This window comes from Lycium barbarum, chromosome 3, assembly GCF_019175385.1.
Source record: "Lycium barbarum isolate Lr01 chromosome 3, ASM1917538v2, whole genome shotgun sequence".
Taxonomy (NCBI): Eukaryota; Viridiplantae; Streptophyta; class Magnoliopsida; order Solanales; family Solanaceae; genus Lycium; species Lycium barbarum.
Genome location: NC_083339.1, coordinates 16,870,724 through 16,878,685, shown reverse-complemented (window position 1 = coordinate 16,878,685; position 7,962 = coordinate 16,870,724). Strand labels below are relative to the sequence as shown.

General features: G+C 37.2%; 1 long non-coding RNA gene across 1 annotated transcript; it reads left to right on the top strand.

Moving 5' to 3' along the window:
• Positions 1-943: 943 nt before the first annotated feature.
• Positions 944-6,712, top strand: LOC132630560 (uncharacterized). The gene is made up of 2 exons (XR_009578611.1): positions 944-1,620; positions 6,457-6,712. It is a non-coding gene; the product is annotated as an uncharacterized LOC132630560 (long non-coding RNA).
• The last annotated feature ends 1,250 nt before the right edge of the window (positions 6,713-7,962 follow it).

The window sequence follows — 7,962 nt, the reverse complement described above, 5'->3', positions numbered from 1 at the left end:
GTTGAGCCCGAGGTACATTGGTCCATTTGAGATTCTCCGTTGTGTTAGCGTAATGGCTTATGAGTTAGCTTTGCCACCAGGCCTGTCAGGTGTTCATCCGGTATTTCATGTTTCCATGTTGAAGAGGTACTATTCAGACGGCTCTTATATCATTCGTTGGGACTCCGTGTTGCTTGATGAGAATCTGCCTTATGATGAGGATCCTATAGTGATCTTGGATAGGCAGGTGAGAAAATTGAGGTCAAAAGAGATGGCTTTAATTAAGGTGCAATACAAGCATCGTCCTATTGAGGAGGCCACGTAGGAGACCGAGTCTGATATACGTACCAGATATCCCCAGTTATTTACCGACTCAAGTACTTTTCCCTGTTCCTTTCCTTTGTCATTCGAGGACGGACAATTGTTTAATTGGTATCCTTGTTGACACCCAATTTTGTCCCTCCTTTATTCCAATTTATTTCCTTGGGCTTTTAAATTTATTAACGAGCTAAATATTTTATTTTCACTACTATTCTTATTTCTACTACTATTAATACCGTTACCTTCATTTTCACTATTTTTACTAATATTACTTTATCACGAATTTTAAACGGTTCGCCGTTCTTTCGTTTTAGGATTCGTACTCGTTAAATTAATTTTTAATTTATATACATTAATTACTATTTATCTTCATATTATATATATTGTACTAATTACTAATTATTAAGTTAAAAGCCCAAGAATAATTAAATAGAGGAGAAAAGATCAATATGTTTGGATCAACATTTGAGCCCAAATCAGTCCACTACTATTTCCATTCGGTACCAGCCCATTTCCCCTGCTATCCGAACTAACCAGCCCAAAACAGACCAGCCCATTACCCATTTTCTCTACCCGACCCGGCCCAGTCTTTTATTTCGTCCCCCCTAAACCTAAGTGAACCGATCAGTCCCTTTTCCCCTTCAACTTAACGCCGCCTGAGCTCTTTCTCTTACCTCTCTCTTCACGCGTCTCTCCCCTCTCTCCTATCCCCCATTTCCATTTTAAGTTGAAACCTACTCTCCCTTTAGCAATGGCAGATTTTGCCTATCCATTTTCGTGCAACGTAGCCTTCTCTCTCCTTCACTCTCTCTCTACCCGACAAACTTGGCAAAATTCACAGATTGTTTTCACCCTCACAGACCTGCTACTCCCTTTCTATACAAGTCTGCTCTCTTCAGCAATCGAGTCAACACAAAGAGACGAAATGCCTTTCTGAAAATCGATTGGTAAGAGACAGCGATTTAATCGAAATTCAAACGGATATATCACTTGAAATCCCGCTCATTTTTTTTGAAGGACAAAACCCTAAATCATCCTATAAATACCCACGTTTTGATTCAACAAAGGGAGCTCTTTTCAGCCGCCTAGAGCCGCCTTGAAATTTCTATATTTCTCATCACTATTATCTCGGTGATATGCATTTAAAATATTGAGGTTTTTACAAAATATAACTGGGTTTCAACAAAATCCAATTTTCAGTTGCGACTTCCATTGAGTCTACATTTAGTCTACGTTTTTTTCTGTTTTGTTGAGTTCGGGTTCGTCGTGATCGAGCGAAGATCCGTGATCCCGCACCTCAGTTCACTGCACCCACGAGAGGTAAATACAATCCATTTATCCGTTATGTCTTCAGTCCGAATCGTGGCAAAATGAAGTGAATGATAGTTGAAACGTGATTACTGTTTTGTTTTAGTTTGGTTAATTTGGAATCTGGTTTCTTGCTATGTTTGAACCATGTTGTCGAAATGTTACGAGGAAATTTTGCCTACGGGATTTGTATTCTCGGATGTTGTAAAGTCATATTTATTCGTTTAAATTAAGATCGTCTTGTCGGGCTGTGTATCGGCTAAGGTATGAGTGTTCGACAAACATTTGAGAGTGTTCATATGCTTTGTGTTGTCTAATACTCTATTCCCTTTTATGTCTTCTGCATTTTTTTTACTTTCCCCTGTGTACTTTGTGTTTTGTGTGCTCAATTCTGTTTTATCATGTTCATTTCATTAATAGATTAGTTCAGTTATGTGCGTAGTATTCAGGCTTTGTTTAGTTTAGTGATCATGCTTAGTATGATTTAATCTTATCACTTGTTTAGCATAGAATTTATGCCCGGACTAGCATGGTTATTAGGTTCAGTCAAGTTTCAGTCTGTTTATCCCCTCTATGCGGCTGCCTCTGCATGGTTCAAGCCAATGAACTGCCCACAGAACTTGTTCATCCCCTCTATGTGGTTAACAGTAGCTATTAACACGTCTTGCATTGCTTGTGGCTGTTTAAAATTAAAAAAGAAATGACAAATATCCAATGCATATCGTATGACTATTTGCTTATTCGAAATAACGATGAACTTGACTTAGCTAGTTAGCTTCGACTGTTATGTCCATGGAACTGTTTTGGTGATAAGAGTTGTTGAGGTTCTCTGCATAGTATAGCTTGTTGTGTTTTGCTGTGTTGGTCTGTTTTAATTACTTTAAATCATCCCCTGAATTCATATAAGTAGATCCGGCTTGATTGTATATGAGTAATAGATGTTATAAGCTGAAAAATCCCGAAATCTTATGTTGATCCCGTCCTGTCATCTTCAGCTTTGGTCCTGCGTCTGTTTGATGTCGTAAATGTTTGGCTTTGTATCCTGCTTCGGTCAGATCTCAGTTCAGATCTCTTGATTGAATTTTTGAGTATCTAGCTTTAGTTGGACTCTGGAATGTTTTTGGTTTGGGTTGTGCTTCCCTTTCCCTAATTTTGAGGTCAATCTTCCCAAAGCAGGCAGTAGGTATAATCAAAATTAGCAAACACCATGGCTGTAGACCTTGGATTGTAGTAATGTTCATTTTTAAGCCACTCGAGACAAAGCTAAGATAACGCTCTTTAAACACATGGATTTCGTTAGAGTCCTGATGAGTGTCAGTTAAGAGATATTATCTTTTCAGTTTTATGGGCATTCTGTTTGGGTATTGGCCAACATGAGAGCAACGCATAAATGTTAGATTCACCAAAAGTTTAATGAATTCATAAGATTACTTATGCATTTGCAACTTCCCATAGAGCCCGTTTCTTAGTTTATTTGATGTGGAAATTTGATTAATTGTTCACGTCTTTAAAGTTCTCATTCGAGTATATGACTTTTTCTTGAATTTATGAGTTGTAAATTGAACGATAGTGTTACTTTGTTTATTTATTTTATAAAAGAATCATATCGTTACTCTATTCTTCTATTATTTTTCGCATGTGCAACCGGGGCCGAAGAGTGTCACTTCGAAACTCAACGACACCGCTTATGAAGTCTGTGTATCGTTCACTGTCTGCGTCCCAATCTTGCTTGAACCGAAAATCACAGAACATCTCAATCTCTTGTGAAAGTCAAAAAATGGCTTTTAACCTTTATATCATCTTCATCATTTCATTTTCGTTCTCCGATATTTTGTTTATATGTTTGGTGTGACTAACATCTGTTTGTATGATTATTTGCTGAGATTTAAGCTGCTACAATTTAAGACTAAGCTTCATCTGAGTTTGCCTTAGATATCAATCGGTTATCCCCCTTTCTAAATGGAACACACGACATTTAGATAAAAGATGATAAGTTTGAGCAGGCAGTCGGCCGATGGCATGTTCTGTTAACTTTATCCCTTAAGTCGAGTCTAAGTGTTTATGCCAAGAAAACATATTTTATAAATCAGTCGTCTTTCTTGCTAACAAAATCAGTTTTCTTTCTTTTCAAATATAAACGTTTTATTTTGGTCATCAACTCCAAATATAAATGATTTTTCAGGTCAATAACGTGAGGCTATATTTAACAGAGGAGTTTTTGTGGGCTTGTAAAATCATTTCAGGTCTTTACTAAAACTGGATTTTCATAACTAAATATCAATTCGATATCTAGCGTCTATATATATCTATACTTTACACTTAGCCTAATTAATTCACCTAAGTCCGGTCGGTTAACCATTGTTAATGGAATTTAGAGGATGCCTAATACCTTCCCTCTGGATTAGTTGAACCCGTACATAGAATCATTTGGTTTCGTAGACTTTAAAACAAATCAACTTTAGATAATTACTTTAATTAAACTTAGGTGTTCTAATTCACCATAAGTAATTAGGTGGCGACTCTTAACTTTAAATAACCCCGGAATTACCGAAATGTTATAAACTATTTTGACTTAGGTTAAAATAGGGTATAACAATCCTTATAATGCTTTTGACCTATTTACCCCCGTTGACCCTTCCTCGAGCCCTGTTAGTACGATTTTGACCCGCGGAGATGGGTGACACTGTTCTCGAGGTAATGGGCGAGATTTATGATGACTTAAAGGTAGAGCCTTAAAGTGAAAAATGGTTGACTGATAGTTGACTTTTGGGTAAATGGATTTTTTTCGAAAATCTGTCGATTTCGAGAGGTCCAAAGGGTTGATTATGACTTGGTGGGATGTTCAGTTCGGTTCCCGAGGCACTCAAGAGCGTTTTGGGTTATTGGTTGGAAAGTTAGTTTTTGTCCATTGGGTGTTGACCCGGTCAAATAGACCTCCGTTGGGAATTCCGAGATCACGAGTGAGTCCATAGCGTATTTTTATGTATGTTTACATGTCTGGTTTGCATCTGGAAGGTCTCGGGTGATTGTCGGGTTTTGGGAAGAAACTGGTGAAAAACCAGCAAGTTACTAGTATGTCATGTCCTGCTCCAGCGAGACATCGTGCGCCACAGCAGACTAGCCTCGATGACGCCTGGTCCGCCGGCGCGTGATCTTTGGTTTCTTGAGGAATTCGCTCCAGCGGACGGTATTCCGCTGGAGCGGATGTGCTATAGTGAGTGTGAACCGCTGGATCAGATCCGCTGTAGCATACCATTTCTGCTGCGGCGGAAAACGCCGATTCAGAAAGTATTTAATGCTAAATGTAACCCTCCCTAAAATTAATTCTCCTAAGTGTCTTCAAGGCGATTTGAAAAGGTTTCAGGTGGATTATTCTTGGGGTAAGTTTCCAACCTTGCTTTCCTTTATTTACCCTTTCTAAGCTTGAATCAACGGTGGAAAGTCTATAGAACTAAAGAAAGAAGATGATTATTGACCTGTACTTTGTTGTCTTCCAATATGAGATTAATTGATGGATTTGACTAATCTAAGCATGGAATTTCTTGAATTAGTAACCAATAGGCTTAAATCTTCCATTCTAGTTGAGAAATTGAAATGTTGAAAGGTAGGGTTTATACCCAAATTGGGGGTTTTGCCTTGAATGATGAAATTGACCAATACTTGAGATAAATTAGCAATTGGAGAGTATAATTAAACTTCTAGAACATTGGGTTACCAATTCTATCTTTGAAATACCCGTTTTACCCTTGTGGGCTCGTTTCCCTCATTTACTTAGTTGATTTTGATTCAAAGGAATGTATAGCAATATGGGTATCGTTGTTTCCCGTTTTTAACTTAGAATTCAATAATGGCTAGACTTTGGGTGTTTGGAGGTTGTTCAGAATGGCAAGGCTTAGATTTGATTATTCGTGGCTCCAGCGAGGTAGCGAGGTAGGTTACGTCTTACCTTTTGGTTAGACTCCGGTTAGCGAAACATATGTAGAGTAAGTTATTGTTGGAGAAAGAATGCTACGCCTTCAGGTATGAAGTTGGGATGGATTACTTAGGATTGTTATAGTTGTTGATTTGTGGGCTTGTCGCCTCTTTGTTGTGTATTGACTTGTTGCCATTTGTGCGATCTTTGACTCATTTCATAGTTTCCATATTGTGGTTGTGATACGGTTGTCTCTCACTTATTTTGACATTATCATGGATAGAGGAAAAAGCTTGATTTGATATTGATATTGTGATATGTGTCCATGTGTGGCACGATTGAGATTGATATGATTTCACTTGATATTGTTATTATGCATTGCATTCATCCTCATTTCCATGATACATAGATATTACATGTGATTGGTACTGATGATGATAAGTGAAAAGGAAACATCTGAGATTCTTTGGACATGATTTTGTAGCAATCTCTAGGCTGTGTGCAGAATGGCTAGTGATATGGAACCACCTCTGGGCTGTGTGCAGAGTGGTTGGTGTTGTGAAGTCTATCTCTGGACCGTGTGCGGAGTGACTAGTACATGGACTTCGCGGGTCCTCCATAGGTAATGACTATCGACAAGTGGAGGTATTCCGTCCGTAGCATGTGTGTATGGAGACAGACATTTGGCCAGTGCATATCATTGCATTGCATATGCACTCATTACTTCATTCATACATCATACTGATTCTGACTTGATATTCCTATCATGTGGTATTTGTTGTTGGACTATGTTGTGGTTGTGCTTGATTGCAAACATGTCTACTCTTTAGATTCTTTCTTTATATATGTTATCTAACTGTTGTCGGTCTATGATACCTACTAGTACATAGTGTTTGTACTGATACTACCTTGTTGTACTTTTTTTCTGAATGTAGAGTTCGTGACAAGCTCTACTTCGACCCCTCATGAGTGATCCCGAGGCCAGCATTCGAGTGTCCAGGGTGAGCATCTGACGAACGCGCTGCCCGGAGACTCATCTATCTCTGTCTTTACTTACTTCCATTCAGACAAATATTTTTCACTTTTGGACTTGTATTTCTAGACATTTACTTAGATGCTCTTGTATGATTCAGACCAGAGCTGGGGGTTGTATTTAGATTCCGCACTTATATTTATTTATGATTTAGACTACTACTGCTTCTATTTATTATAATTGTTGTTTGGATTAATGATTAAGGGATGGGTTCGCCTACTAGGTGGGAAAGGGTAGGTGCCCGCGCGACTAGTGATTTGGGTCGTGACAAATGCAATTAAAAGATGACCTTTATCAGACAAAATGATATCCATTCGTTGCAAAAATGACTATAAGCCAAAAATCTCTAACGAAGTGGGTTCTTCACTCCTTCCGTACTTAAGGTCATTGTAAAATATATCTTTTATATAATTACCTATTGCAGCTTATTCTAAGAAACCAATTCATAGATATAATTTGGCCAATATGCGTTGGTGAATTTGAAAAGACAAAAACATGAATACTAAATTCTTGGTCCTTATATTCTCACCGTAAACATTGTTAGCAGCATGAAGGAGTCTTTCTAAAAAGAAAAGAGGAGTCTTTCTAAAAAGAAAAGAGGATAGAACATGCCAACATGGTCCGAGAGTGACCATTGAATTCAAGTTTGGAAGTAAGGAGGAGTATTTCTTCTGTTAAATTTTATGGGTATTTTCTACTCTCCTTTCCAATTTCCTTCATGTTACATTGTTTGAGTTTCTTTACTGATAAGTTGCTTCTTCCATATGAAAAAACATTACCAATAGGAATCTACAATAAGGGTGGCAAATTCAAATGTAAAAACTATTGGGTTCACTCGAATCAATTAGATTATATATATCATAAACAGATACAAATATGTTAGTGACTATATGTGTTGGAAAAGTCAATATAAATGATTAAAAAGTTCAAAACTTTCTTACCAGTAACGGTTGATTTACAAGATCGAGTTTTCTGTCTTAAGCCACAATTTTCTCACCCTTTTAGTTCAGTGGTTGTTGTGTATTTGATAGAGTTACCTTTGATAAATATTTGCAGGGCCTCAATGCTGATATCTGACACCGGATGCAGTAAAAAAAAAGACTAAATGATATGGAGGATGTTGCAGTAGATTGAAAAATACTTATATTAGTGATTTATCCAACTTATAGGTTGTATGCTTTATAGGAAAATTTTATCTTCTATACTTTTAAACTACAAAAAATTTAATTTTAAAATTTAATAAATCTTATTACTTTCGCGCGAAGCGCAGATAAATTCACTAGATGAAAGATAAAAAGGATGTTATCATTAGTAAAAAAAAAAACTTTTGAAAAGGGAAACTGGTGTTCATATTTGTGAAAACAATCTTTAAAAGAATTGCATTTGATCTTTTAGTTGTATAATTTAG